This window comes from Trichomycterus rosablanca, chromosome 23 (assembly GCF_030014385.1).
Source record: "Trichomycterus rosablanca isolate fTriRos1 chromosome 23, fTriRos1.hap1, whole genome shotgun sequence".
NCBI classification, from domain to species: Eukaryota; Metazoa; Chordata; class Actinopteri; order Siluriformes; family Trichomycteridae; genus Trichomycterus; species Trichomycterus rosablanca.
In genome coordinates this window covers 12,319,814-12,334,486 of record NC_086010.1, presented here as the reverse complement: position 1 = coordinate 12,334,486, position 14,673 = coordinate 12,319,814, and positions in this window count along the sequence as shown.

Sequence of the window (14,673 nt, the reverse complement as noted above, 5' to 3'; positions counted from 1 at the left end):
AGTAATCCGTACCCTCAGTTTAGTAAACCGTACCCTCGGTTTAGTAATCCGTACCCTCGGTTTAGTAATCCGTACCCTCGGATTTGTAAACTGTACTCGCGCTAACTGCGCTACAAGTTTTACTGCGCGCCTAAAACCCGTTTTACGGTAATACAGTTGCGAAACATTGAAGAGGATAAAGCATCTTTTTGCAGCTTAATATACTATATATTAGATATAATAACACACACACACACCCATATATATATATGTGTGTGTTATATCTAATATATAGTAAAAAAAAGATGCTTTATCCTCTTCAATGCTTCGCAACTATATATATATATATATATATATATATATATATATATATATATATATATATATATATATATATATATATATATACAGTGTATCACAAAAGTGAGTACACCCCTCACATTTCTGCAAATATTTTATTATATCTTTTCATGGGACAACACTATAGAACTAAAACTTGGATATAACTTAGAGTAGTCAGTGTACAACTTGTATAGCAGTGTAGATTTACTGTCTTCTGAAAATAACTCAACACACAGCCATTAATGTCTAAATGGCTGGCAACATAAGTGAGTACACCCCACAGTGAACATGTCCAAATTGTGCCCAAAGTGTCAATATTTTGTGTGACCACCATTATTATCCAGCACTGCCTTAACCCTCCTGGGCATGGAATTCACCAGAGCTGCACAGGTTGCTACTGGAATCCTCTTCCACTCCTCCATGATGACATCACGGAGCTGGTGGATGTTAGACACCTTGAACTCCTCCACCTTCCACTTGAGGATGCGCCACAGGTGCTCAATTGGGTTTAGTCCATCACCTTTACCTTCAGCTTCCTCAGCAAGGCAGTTGTCATCTTGGAGGTTGTGTTTGGGGTCGTTATCCTGTTGGAAAACTGCCATGAGGCCCAGTTTTCGAAGGGAGGGGATCATGCTCTGTTTCAGAATGTCACAGTACATGTTGGAATTCATGTTTCCCTCAATGAACTGCAGCTCCCCAGTGCCAGCAACACTCATGCAGCCCAAGACCATGATGCTACCACCACCATGCTTGACTGTAGGCAAGATACAGTTGTCTTGGTACTTCTCACCAGGGCGCCGCCACACATGCTGGACACCATCTGAGCCAAACAAGTTTATCTTGTTCTCGTCAGACCACAGGGCATTCCAGTAATCCATGTTCTTGGACTGCTTGTCTTCAGCAAACTGTTTGCGGGCTTTCTTGTGCGTCAGCTTCCTTCTGGGATGACGACCATGCAGACCGAGTTGATGCAGTGTGCGGCGTATGGTCTGAGCACTGACAGGCTGACCTCCCACGTCTTCAACCTCTGCAGCAATGCTGGCAGCACTCATGTGTCTATTTTTTAAAGCCAACCTCTGGATATGACGCCGAACACGTGGACTCAACTTCTTTGGTCGACCCTGGCGAAGCCTGTTCCGAGTGGAACCTGTCCTGGAAAACCGCTGTATGACCTTGGCCACCATGCTGTAGCTCAGTTTCAGGGTGTTAGCAATCTTCTTATAGCCCAGGCCATCTTTGTGGAGAGCAACAATTCTATTTCTCACATCCTCAGAGGGTTCTTTGCCATGAGGTGCCATGTTGAATATCCAGTGGCCAGTATGAGAGAATTGTACCCAAAACACCAAATTTAACAGCCCTGCTCCCCATTCACACCTGGGACCTTGACACATGACACCAGGGAGGGACAACGACACATTTGGGCACAATTTGGACATGTTCACTGTGGGGTGTACTCACTTATGTTGCCAGCCATTTAGACATTAATGGCTGTGTGTTGAGTTATTTTCAGAAGACAGTAAATCTACACTGCTATACAAGCTGTACACTGACTACTCTAAGTTATATCCAAGTTTCATGTCTATAGTGTTGTCCGATGAAAAGATATAATGAAATATTTGCAGAAATGTGAGGGGTGTACTCACTTTTGTGATACACTGTATATATATATATATAGGCAACAAAAGACATACCATGGTAAAATTATGCAAATGTAAAATTTTAAAATTCCATTAAAACAAGTGGAATTGTTACAGACCAATTTGAAAGGTCTAAAATAAGCAAATCAAATTATTATCAAAGCACTCCACTTTTTTCTTTAAGAGCATTAACTTTTTTATTAATGGAATACATTTCAGACATCTTTACTGTAGTAATCTGGGGTGATGGGATAGCAAACTTATTAAAAAGTCAAATCAATAACAATAAATAAACAATAAATAAATAAATCAATAAATAACACTAGTACTCATCTTGTGATTTTGAGACTATTTTACCCTAGGAATTTAGAATAATAGGATTGCAAACCAACGTAAAGTAAAATGCAAATCAAATTATTATCAAATCACCCCATCAGACTCTTAAAGAATACTCCTACTTCTACTTACTGACTTTATGAGTCTCAGACATTTATACTGTACATTTCACTTTACGTTGGTTTGCAATCCTATTATTCAAAATTCCTAAGGTAAAATACTCTCAAATCACAAGCTAAGTACTCGTGTTATTTATGATTGTGGGGTGGCATTTGATAAGATTTTGATTTGACTTTTTAATAAGTTTGCTATCCCATCACCCCAGCTGTAAAAAGATGCTTTATTCTCTTCAATGCTTCGCAACTGTATTACCGTAAAACGGGGTGTGGGCGCACAGTAAAACTTGTAGCGCAGACAATCCGTGCGTACGGTTTACTAAACCAAGGGTACGGATTACTAAACCGTGGGTACGAATTACTAAACCGAGGGTACGGATTACTAAACCGAGGGTACGGTTTACTAAACCGAGGGTACGGATTACTAAACCGTGCGTACGGTTTACTAAACCGAGGGTACGGATTACTAAACCGAGGGTACGGATTACTAAACCGAGGGTACGGTTTACTAAACCGAGGGTACGGATTACTAAACCGAGGGTACGGTTTACTAAACCGAGGGTACGGATTACTAAACCGAGGGTACGGATTACTAAACCGAGGGTACGGTTTACTAAACCGAGGGTACGGTTTACTAAACCGAGGGTACGGATTACTAAACCGAGGGTACGGATTACTAAACCGAGGGTACGGATTACTAAACCGAGGGTACGGTTTACTAAACCGAGGGTACGGATTACTAAACCGAGGGTACGGTTTACTAAACCGAGGGTACGGATTACTAAACCGAGGGTACGGATTACTAAACCGAGGGTACGGATTACTAAACCGAGGGTACGGATTACTAAACCGAGGGTACGGTTTACTAAACCGAGGGTACGGATTACTAAACCGAGGGTACGGATTACTAAACCGAGGGTACGGTTTACTAAACCGAGGGTACGGTTTACTAAACCGAGGGTACGGATTACTAAACCGAGGGTACGGTTTACTAAACCGAGGGTACGGATTACTAAACCGAGGGTACGGTTTACTAAACCGAGGGTACGGATTACTAAACCGAGGGTACGGATTACTAAACCGAGGGTACGGTTTACTAAACCGAGGGTACGGATTACTAAACCGAGGGTACGGATTACGCTCTTCATATATATATTTTTCCTTAGTGACCCCTAAGGGGCTCCGTAAAGAATAGCTCACAAACAACTTTTATTTTAAATAATGTTCAGCAGAACCTCCTTACATTAGGAAAAAAAACTACAAAAAGTTCTTTACAGGTTTCTTAAAAGGAACACGAGCCTGTACTGTGCTGTTTCCACCACTGAGGGAGTCTGTATCAGTATCTACATTGGGGGGGCATCAAGTGATCACTCTGCTCAGCTTTGATTTTGTCCTCTTGTGATTTGGGGGGTGAATACAACATTTTAAACATTTAAGGATGTGTAATGTGTCATTTTGGTCCCATAAAACTTTCAAACTGTATTAACCACTATTATGTGTGGTAGAATGATTCGATTCTATTGAACGGCCCTTTAAGCCAAAATAAAGGAATCGATTCACGCATTTGGGAGTCGTTACATAAATACGGCTCTTTAAAAGGAACCGAGACAAAAGATCCGACTCCCTATCGCAGAATTCACTGCAGCAGTTTCCCAGACGCGATTTTTTTACTCAGTAATGGATGTTATTTAAAATGTAGCGAATTACAACTCTTAGTACAAAACTTACTGAAGTAAAAGTAAAATTACAGGCTGTAAAATCTACTTTAAAAAGTACAAGTACACAAAAAAACGACTCAATTACAGTAACGCGAGTAAATGTAACTCGTTACTTTCCAGCCAATCCTGATCGCGCTCATCGGCTCCGTATTTTGATTCAGTTCAGCGGTGTTTGATTCAGTGAATCTTAATTAAACTCTTCTGTTTGTGTCTCGTTTTGCCGATCGTGTTTGCGCTCCTTATTACTGAATCTAACCGTTACCGTGTATAATCCTTGTTGTTTTCCGTTTACTGTTTTGGTTTTCGCTGGTTTTGGACTCCAACTGATTTTGTACACTGTTTTCGCCCTTTTTATATTAAACTTTCCCTGATTTATATTCCGTGAGCGTCTGGTCAGTTTCTGCTTCGTGACATGTTGGTATTTTAATTAAAATATAAAGTATGTAAACAATCGCGATTTTCACATTCTAACATCGGGTGAAAACGTTCATGCGAATTAACCGAATTAATCGTGAAAATCGCCCAGCCCTAGTGTGTCTGCCCTGCGATGGACTGGGTGTTACTGTGTGCTTGTGCCCATTGAAAAGCTGGGATAGGCTCCAGCACTATCAGCTATCAGCTAACTGTCAGCACTATCAGCGAAGCGATTAAGAAAGTGAGTGAGTGAGTTAATAGATTTGGGAGCAATCAGAATGGTTTAAGAGCAAACAGACCTGGTTTTACAAAAATAAATGCTAGCTCAGTGGTTAAGGTACTGGACAAGTAATCAGAAGGCTGCTGGTTCAAGACTCACCTTCACAAAATTGCCCTTGGTGGGCCTCTTCACCCGCAAGGCACTTCACCCTCAATTGCTCTAATTGTATACAGTGATAATTGTAAGTTGATTTGGATAAATATAATCATTCCAGGGATAAAAAAAATTACAATTTAGTTTTTTGCCTTCACTTTAAATATAAAGAAACAGCATTCACTAATTAAGGTTTAAATTTGCCTACTGTTATTTGTTATAGTTATTGTAATATTTCTGTTTGACTGGTCACATAAATTGAAAGGATTTAATCCATAGAGTCGGGGAATAATGCAATGATTAGGGTGTGGCTCTCCATACACAAAGCTGATCTGCATATGATCTCATCTCGTGCAGGTGAAAAGATGCAATCGGCATGTGTGTGTGTCTCACTTTCCTTAATCAGAAGTGGGGATCAGCATCAGTAGAGAGGAAGTGTAATGCAATCGGGTAATTGGATACGACTAGGATACCATTGGATACCATTTGATTTATATATATATATATATATATATATATATATATGGTATCCAATGGTATCCTAGTAAATCAAATGCACTGTTTTCGATGAAACACATTTAAACTGTGGATGAAAAAAAATCTAACAATTAACTTTGTGGCATCTTTTTAAAAATATGTATAGAAATGACTTGAATAGAAATTCATGAAATAACATCAAACATTTTACGCAAACATTTTTTAAAGATAACATTTATGGAGGTAATATTTTTGAATAGTGCAAGAACACAATATAAAAATAGGTGCTGGTTCTTTTAATGGGGGGCTGATTGGGGGGTAAGACAAAATGCTATCATCATACCACAAATTAAATAAAGCACAAATGAATTAAATAATAAAATAAAGCAGAAATGTATTAAACGTATTCTTCTTGGTAGTTTATTAGTATATTGCATTGTAGAAAGTGTAAAAAATACTGTATGCTGCCCCCACTCATCTCTGGCCCACTTTCTCTTAGTAGTACCTAAATTCTGTGTTTGCATTGTCCTTGACATTTTTATTCTGTCCCCTCCCACCCTGGACCAGTAAGCACTCTTAAACATTAGAGTCTGGACAGTTTAAAAGGCAGTTGTTTATTTTGATGACCGTAAAAGTTAATCTGACATGGTCCCTGCTATCTGAGGGGTCAAAGTTCACCTTACTGGTGGGGCGAGAGCAGTTGAGGGCAGGGACAGCATTTCCATCTTGTAGACTCTCAATGTTTATTGGAGACAAGGTCGGAATGTGTGTGTCGGGGTTTGTTTTTGGCTGTGAGCGTTGACTGGAGTTTTTGCATCTCTCTAGTGTCCGATTTTTCTTTAGCCGATGGTCGCGATTCTCATAGAGAAGAGTGCTGGCGCAAATAAAGATGAAAAGGCCGAAGCCCATAATTATAGGGCCAACCAGTTTCAGTTTTTCTGAGGGCGTTCGGCCAGACGGTGCATGATGCGGTGTCGTTTTCCGAGGGTGATGAGGCCAGTAACCAGCGACAGCCACTCCAGTCCCTACCAGCAGCAGCACACCAGCCAAGAGCACACAAGCTCCAGGAGGAGATCGAAGATGTAGACCATTTATCACGGGCCCTGTATACTTATGATGGAGTGAAGTGTCTGATTCTGAATCACTCAGGCCATCTTCCATGGTTCTGTTCATCTCAGACATTTTGCTGACAAGAAAGAAGACAAATATATTTTACAAGCCAGTGTAGGGACAGTGGTAGCCTATTAGGTAGAGCTTTGGGCTATTAACCAAAAGGTTGAGAGTTAAAATCCCAGCACTGCCATTCAGCCACTGTTGGGCCACCTTGAGCAGGGCCTTTAACCCTCTCTGCTTCAGGGGCACCATACAATGACTGACCCTGTGCTCTGACCCAAGCTTTCAAATGAGCTGGGATATTGTACAGCACCCATGAAGCAGAGAGGGTTAAAGGCCTTGGTCCCAACAGTGGCTGCATAGCAGAAGCTGGATTTGATCCGACAATCTGTTTGACAGATTGACACCTGATTGACACCCCAAAGCTCTACCCACTAGGCTACCACTGTCCCAATATCAATCTACTAAAGATATTCTAAAGTATAATATAAAAAGATCTGTCTTTTACTTTAGTCTTCCTTTAGTCTCATTTTGGTCTACATACAGAACCACATTTTTTATAGAAGACAGGCTTAGACTTCAGTCAGGCTAAAATAACATCCACTATCTCTGATTACACAGCAATGCTAATGTACCACATGTGGAATGTTGCTTGCCATTGTCATGTTTAAAAAACATGGGCCCAAAAATATGACTAACTCTGGATTTACGCTGGTAACAATCTGGATGGTCCTTTTATTTATGGAAATACTGGACATGGGCCAAAAACAACCTGGAAGGTTGATTCGCCAGACCACAATACACATATCCAATGTGCTTCTATTTCAGGTGAGGCTTAGACATGTCGAGAGCATTTTTAGACACTGTTGAGATATGACTTCCACTGTGACAGAGGGCAGCAATATTATAAAGATGCAGGAGGTTATTTTAAGATTTTACATGATTTTCTAGAAATGTGTTTCCAGCACCAACCATCCAAGAATTAATGTATATTTACAAAATCAATAAAAATGCTGGGGTAAGACATTATGTATCTTGTTTTTGTACTGTTTTTGTTTAAATAACTGTCAAAGTAAATTAGTAAATCACTGCTTTCTGTTTTTATTAGCGTTTTACTTTGTTTTGACTTTTATGGAATTGGGGTTTGATTGTAGGCTGCACCTTCTAGTAACCTATACAAGTTTTCATTTTAGTTGCCAACTAAATTTGTCTACATGTATTTCCTTAGGTGACCTGAATACTATGAATTGCTCTTAGGAATGAATAAATTAATGTATGTGGCAGCACCTTTAAAAGATTTTGGCAGTGTGTATTTTCACCCTGTGTTTCCCCATAATAATGGTAATAATCTCCATATTTACCGTAAAGTGGAAAATAAAGATGAAAGAATAAATTTATAAGACTTTATTCAGATATTAATATAGGAAGTACACAAGTCATTGGACATGATTGTGTTTTATTTTGATATGTTTACAATGTATTATTTACTATGTATTATCTATTATTTTATATATTTACAATTAACTACTGTCTACAAATGTATCCATTATTATTATTATTATTATTATTATTAGCAGTAGTAGTAGTAAGAGTATAATTATTATTATAATCAATATTAAGATTTTCATTATTATTAACTTTTTAATATATATTTTTTTTACCCCCTTTTTTCTCCCACTTAACCGCATCCAATTTCTACCCGTCAATCATCCTCTCACTAATGCTGGTCCCTGCTCCTGATTGGGGAGGAGGAGGCTGCTCCACGCCCCCTCCGACACGTGCACAGCAATCGAACATCTTATCACCTACACTTGACGAGTGCAGTGCGGTACAGCGCTGTGCACGGAGGGCCACACCCTCTACCGCACTCCTTCCCCATCTCCGTGCAGGCGCCACCAGCCAGTCAGCAAAGGTCGTAATCGCACTAGTCTGAGATAGAGTCCCCATCCGGCTTTAGTCCCGCCCCTTATCTGAACAACAGGCCAATCGTTGTTCATGTAGCCACAGCCTCAGCTGGCAAGGCAGAGCCCAGATTTGATACGATGTATTCGAGATCTCAGCTCTGGTGAACAGTGTGTGTTTTACCGCTGCGCCACCTGAGCGGCCCTAATATTTATTTTTAAACCTAAACATTACCAGATGGAGCTCATAAAAACCAATTGATTACATTTATTGCACCAAGAGACAGAAGAGCTCAATTTTAATTGCAATGACATAGTCCGAAACTGATTGTTGAACTGACAGTTGTGAAGCTAACAAGTAAGACATTTAAAACCTTAGGAACTCAAAGAGCTAATCTGAGAAAAACTTGGGAATAATGAATAAAAAGAAGAAGGAAATTGAAGTGAAAATTAAGAGCTCACTGAATTCGAGTGTGGTACTAAAGACCCACAGTGCATAAAAGTTGCCAACTCTCATGACTCAACAACTGCAGAGTTCCAAACCTCCTCTGGCATTAACATCGGCACAAAAACAGGGCACTAAGAGCTTCATGGCAGGTGAGTTTGGTGTGAATGAACTTAACTGGCATGCACAGAGCTGTCTGACCTCACAAATGCTCTTGTGAATGGTCAATAATAATTTGTGGAAAGCCTTTTTAGAAGAGTGGCAGCTATTATAGTGGTGGGGAAAAGGAAGGAAGTACATTAGTCTGTTAGTATATATTTTCACATATACAATTGTAGATGTTCTTTTTCCGGATAAATTAAAGTCCAGGGTTGTACAGTCTGCAGCAGGAGTTGAGTAGGTGTCCCAATACTTTTGTCCATATACAGTAGTATGTGTGATTGTGTGTGTGTAAATACTAAATAATATGTATGTATGTACAGTGTATCACAAAAGTGAGTACACCCCTCACATTTCTGCAAATATTTCATTATATCTTTTCATGGGACAACACTATAGACATGAAACTTGGATATAACTTAGAGTAGTCAGTGTACAGCTTGTATAGCAGTGTAGATTTACTGTCTTCTGAAAATAACTCAACACACAGCCATTAATGTCTAAATAGCTGCAACATAAGTGAGTACACCCCACAGTGAACATGTCCAAATTGTGCCTAAATGTGTCGTTGTCCCTCCCTGGTGTCATGTGTCAAGGTCCCAGGTGTAAATGGGGAGCAGGGCTGTTAAATTTGGTGTTTTGGGTACAATTCTCTCATACTGGCCACTGGATATTCAACATGGCACCTCATGGCAAAGAACTCTCTGAGGATGTGAGAAATAGAATTGTTGCTCTCCACAAAGATGGCCTGGGCTATAAGAAGATTGCTAACACCCTGAAACTGAGCTACAGCATGGTGGCCAAGGTCATACAGCGGTTTTCCAGGACAGGTTCCACTCGGAACAGGCTTCGCCAGGGTCGACCAAAGAAGTCGAGTCCACGTGTTCGGCGTCATATCCAGAGGTTGGCTTTAAAAAATAGACACATGAGTGCTGCCAGCATTGCTGCAGAGGTTGAAGACGTGGGAGGTCAGCCTGTCAGTGCTCAGACCATACGCCGCACACTGCATCAACTCGGTCTGCATGGTCGTCATCCCAGAAGGAAGCTGACGCACAAGAAAGCCCGCAAACAGTTTGCTGAAGACAAGCAGTCCAAGAACATGGATTACTGGAATGCCCTGTGGTCTGACGAGACCAAGATAAACTTGTTTGGCTCAGATGGTGTCCAGCATGTGTGGCGGCGCCCTGGTGAGAAGTACCAAGACTGTATCTTGCCTACAGTCAAGCATGGTGGTGGTAGCATCATGGTCTTGGGCTGCATGAGTGTTGCTGGCACTGGGGAGCTGCAGTTCATTGAGGGAATCATGAATTCCAACATGTACTGTGACATTCTGAAACAGAGCATGATCCCCTCCCTTCAAAAACTGGGCCTCATGGCAGTTTTCCAACAGGATAACGACCCCAAACACAACCTCCAAGATGACAACTGCCTTGCTGAGGAAGCTGAAGGTAAAGGTGATGTACTAAACCCAATTGAGCACCTGTGGCGCATCCTCAAGTGGAAGGTGGAGGAGTTCAAGGTGTCTAACATCCACCAGCTCCGTGATGTCATCATGGAGGAGTGGAAGAGGATTCCAGTAGCAACCTGTGCAGCTCTGGTGAATTCCATGCCCAGGAGGGTTAAGGCAGTGCTGGATAATAATGGTGGTCACACAAAATATTGACACTTTGGGCACAATTTGGACATGTTCACTGTGGGGTGTACTCACTTATGTTGCCAGCCATTTAGACATTAATGGCTGTGTGTTGAGTTATTTTCAGAAGACAGTAAATCTACACTGCTATACAAGCTGTACACTGACTACTCTAAGTTATATCCAAGTATTATTTCTATAGTGTTGTCCCATGAAAAGATATAATAAAATATTTGCAGAAATGTGAGGGGTGTACTCACTTTTGTGATACACTGTATGTATGTGTGTATATATATATACAGTATATATATATATATATAATATATATATATACAGTATATATATATATATATATATATATATATATATATATATATACAGTGTATCACAAAAGTGAGTACACCCCTCACATTTCTGCAGATATTTAAGTATATCTTTTCATGGGACAACACTGACAAAATGACACTTTGACACAATGAAAAGTAGTCTGTGTGCAGCTTATATAACAGTGTAAATTTATTCTTCCCTCAAAATAACTCAATATACAGCCATTAATGTCTAAACCACCGGCAACAAAAGTGAGTACACCCCGAAGAGACTACACCCCTAAATGTCCAAATTGAGCACTGCTTGTCATTTTCCCTCCAAAATGTCATGTGATTTGTTAGTGTTACTAGGTCTCAGGTGTGCATAGGGAGCAGGTGTGTTCAATTTAGTAGTACAGCTCTCACACTCTCTCATACTGGTCACTGAAAGTTCCAACATGGCACCTCATGGCAAAGAACTCTCTGAGGATCCTAAAAGACGAATTGTTGCGCTACATGAAGATGGCCAAGGCTACAAGAAGATTGCCAACACCCTGAAACTGGGCTGCAGCACAGTGGCCAAGATCATCCAGCGTTTTAAAAGAGCAGGGTCCACTCAGAACAGACCTCACGTTGGTCGTCCAAAGAAGCTGAGTGCACGTGCTCAGCGTCACATCCAACTGCTGTCTTTGAAAGATAGGCGCAGGAGTGCTGTCAGCATTGCTGCAGAGATTGAAAAGGTGGGGGGTCAGCCTGTCAGTGCTCAGACCATACGCCGCACACTACATCAAATTGGTCTGCATGGCTGTCACCTCAGAAGGAAGCCTCTTCTGAAGTCTCTACACAAGAAAGCCTGCAAACAGTTTGCTGAAGACATGTCAACAAAGGACATGGATTACTGGAACCATGTCCTATGGTCTGATGAGACCAAGATTAATTTGTTTGGTTCAGATGGTCTCAAGCATGTGTGGCGGCAATCAGGTGAGGAGTACAAAGATAAGTGTGTCATGCCTACAGTCAAGCATGGTGGTGGGAATGCCATGGTCTGGGGCTGCATGAGTGCAGCAGGTGTTGGGGAGTTACATTTCATTGAGGGACACATGAACTCCAATATGTACTGTGAAATACTGAAGCAGAGCATGATCCCCTCCCTCCGGAAACTGGGTCGCAGGGCAGTGTTCCAGCATGATAATGACCCCAAACACACCTCTAAGACGACCACTGCTTTATTGAAGAGGCTGAGGGTAAAGGTGATGGACTGGCCAAGCATGTCTCCAGACCTAAACCCAATAGAACATCTTTGGGGCATCCTCAAGCGGAAGGTGGATGAGCGCAAAGTCTCGAATATCCGCCAGCTCCGTGATGTCGTCATGGAGGAGTGGAAAAGCATTCCAGTGGCAACCTGTGAAGCTCTGGTAAACTCCATGCCCAGGAGAGTTAAGGCAGTTCTGGGAAATAATGATGGCCACACAAAATATTGACACTTCAGGAACTTTCAATAAGGGGTGTACTCACTTTTGTTGCCGGTGGTTTAGACATTAATGGCTGTATATTGAGTTATTTTGAGGGAAGAATAAATTTACACTGTTATATAAGCTGCACACAGACTACTTTTCATTGTGTCAAAGTGTCATTTTGTCAGTGTTGTCCCATGAAAAGATATACTTAAATATCTGCAGAAATGTGAGGGGTGTACTCACTTTTGTGATACACTGTATATATATACTGGTGCTGGTCATAAAATTAGAATATCATGAAAAAGTTGATTTATTTCAGTAATTCCATTCAAAAAGTGAAACTTGTATATTATATTAATTCATTACACACAGACTGATATATTTCAAATGTTTATTTCTTTTAATGTTGATGATTATAACTGACAACTAATGAAAACCCCAAATTCAGTATCTCAGAAAATTAGAATATTACTTAAGACCAATACAAAAAAAGGATTTTTAGAAATGTTGGCCAACTGAAAAGTATGAAAATGAAAAGTATGAGCATGTACAGCACTCAATACTTAGTTGGGGCTCCTTTTGCCTGGATTACTGCAGCAATGCGGCTTGGCATGGAGTCCATCAGTCTGTGGCACTGCTCAGGTGTTACGAGAGCCCAGGTTGCTTTGATAGTGGCCTTCAGCTCTTCTGAATTGTTGGGTCTGGCGTATCGCATCTTCCTCTTCACAATACCCCATAGATTTTCTATGGGGTTAAGGTCAGGCGAGTTTGCTGGCCAATTAAGAACAGGGATACCATGGTCCTTAAACCAGGTACTGGTAGCTTTGGCACTGTGTGCAGGTGCCAAGTCCTGTTGGAAAATGAAATCTGCATTTCCATAAAGTTGGTCAGCAGCAGGAAGCATGAAGTGCTCTAAAACTTCCTGGTAGACGGCTGCGTTGACCTTGGACCTCAGAAAACACAGTGAGCCAACACCAGCAGATGACATGGCACTCCAAACCATTACTGACTGTGGAAACTTTACACTGGACCTCAAGCAACGTGGATTCTGTGCCTCTCCTCTCTTCCTCCAGACTCTGGGACCTTGATTTCCAAAGGTAATGCAAAATTTACTTTCATCAGAGAACATAACTTTGGACCACTCAGCAGCAGTCCAGTCCTTAGCCCAGGCGAAACGCTTCTGACGCTGTCTCTTGTTCAAGAGTGGCTTGACACAAGGAATGCGACAGCTGAAACCCATGTTTTGCATACGTCTGTGCGTGGTGGTTCTTGAAGCACTGACTCCAGCTGCAGTCCACTCTTTGTGAATCTCCCCCACATTTTTGGGTTTTGTTTCACAATCCTCTCCAGGGTGCGGTTAGCCCTAATGCTTGTACACTTTTTTCTACCACATCTTTTCCTTCCCTTCGCCTCTCTATTAATGTGCTTGGACACAGAGCTCTGTGAACAGCCAGCCTCTTTAGCAATGACCTTTTGTGTCTTGCCCTCCTTGTGCAAGGTGTCAATGGTCGTCTTTTGAACAACTGTCAAGTCAGCAGTCTTCCCCATGCTTGTGTAGCCTACAGAACTAGACTGAGAGACCATTTAAAGGCCTTTGCAGGTGTTTTGAGTTAATTAGCTGATTAGAGTGTGGCACCAGGTGTCTTCAAAATTGTACCTTGTCACAATATTCTAATTTTCTGAGATACTGAATTTGGGGTTTTCATTAGTTGTCAGTTATAATCATCAACATTAAAAGAAATAAACATTTGAAATACATCAGTCTGTGTGTAATGAATGAATATAATATACAAGTTTCACTTTCTGAATGGAATTACTGAAATAAATCAACTTTTTCATAATATTCTAATTTTATGACCAGTACCTGTATATATACTGATCAACTATAACATTAAAACCACCTCCTTGTTTCTGCACTCACTGTCCATTTTATCAGCGTCATTTACCATATAGAAGCACTTTGTAGTTTTACAATTACTGACTGTAGTCCTTCTGTTTCTCTGCATGCTGTTCTTCAATGGTCAGGACTCTCCCAGGACCACTACAGAGCAGGTATTATTTGGGTGGTGGATCATTCTTAGCACTGCAGTGACACTGACATGGTGTTGGTGTGTTTGTGTGTGTTGTGCTGGTATGAGTGGATAAGACACAGCAGCGCTGATGGAGTTTTTAAACACCTCACTGTCACTGCTGGACTGAGAATAGTCCACCAACCAAAAATATCCAGCCAACAGCATCCCGTGGGCAGCGTCTTGTGACCACTGATGA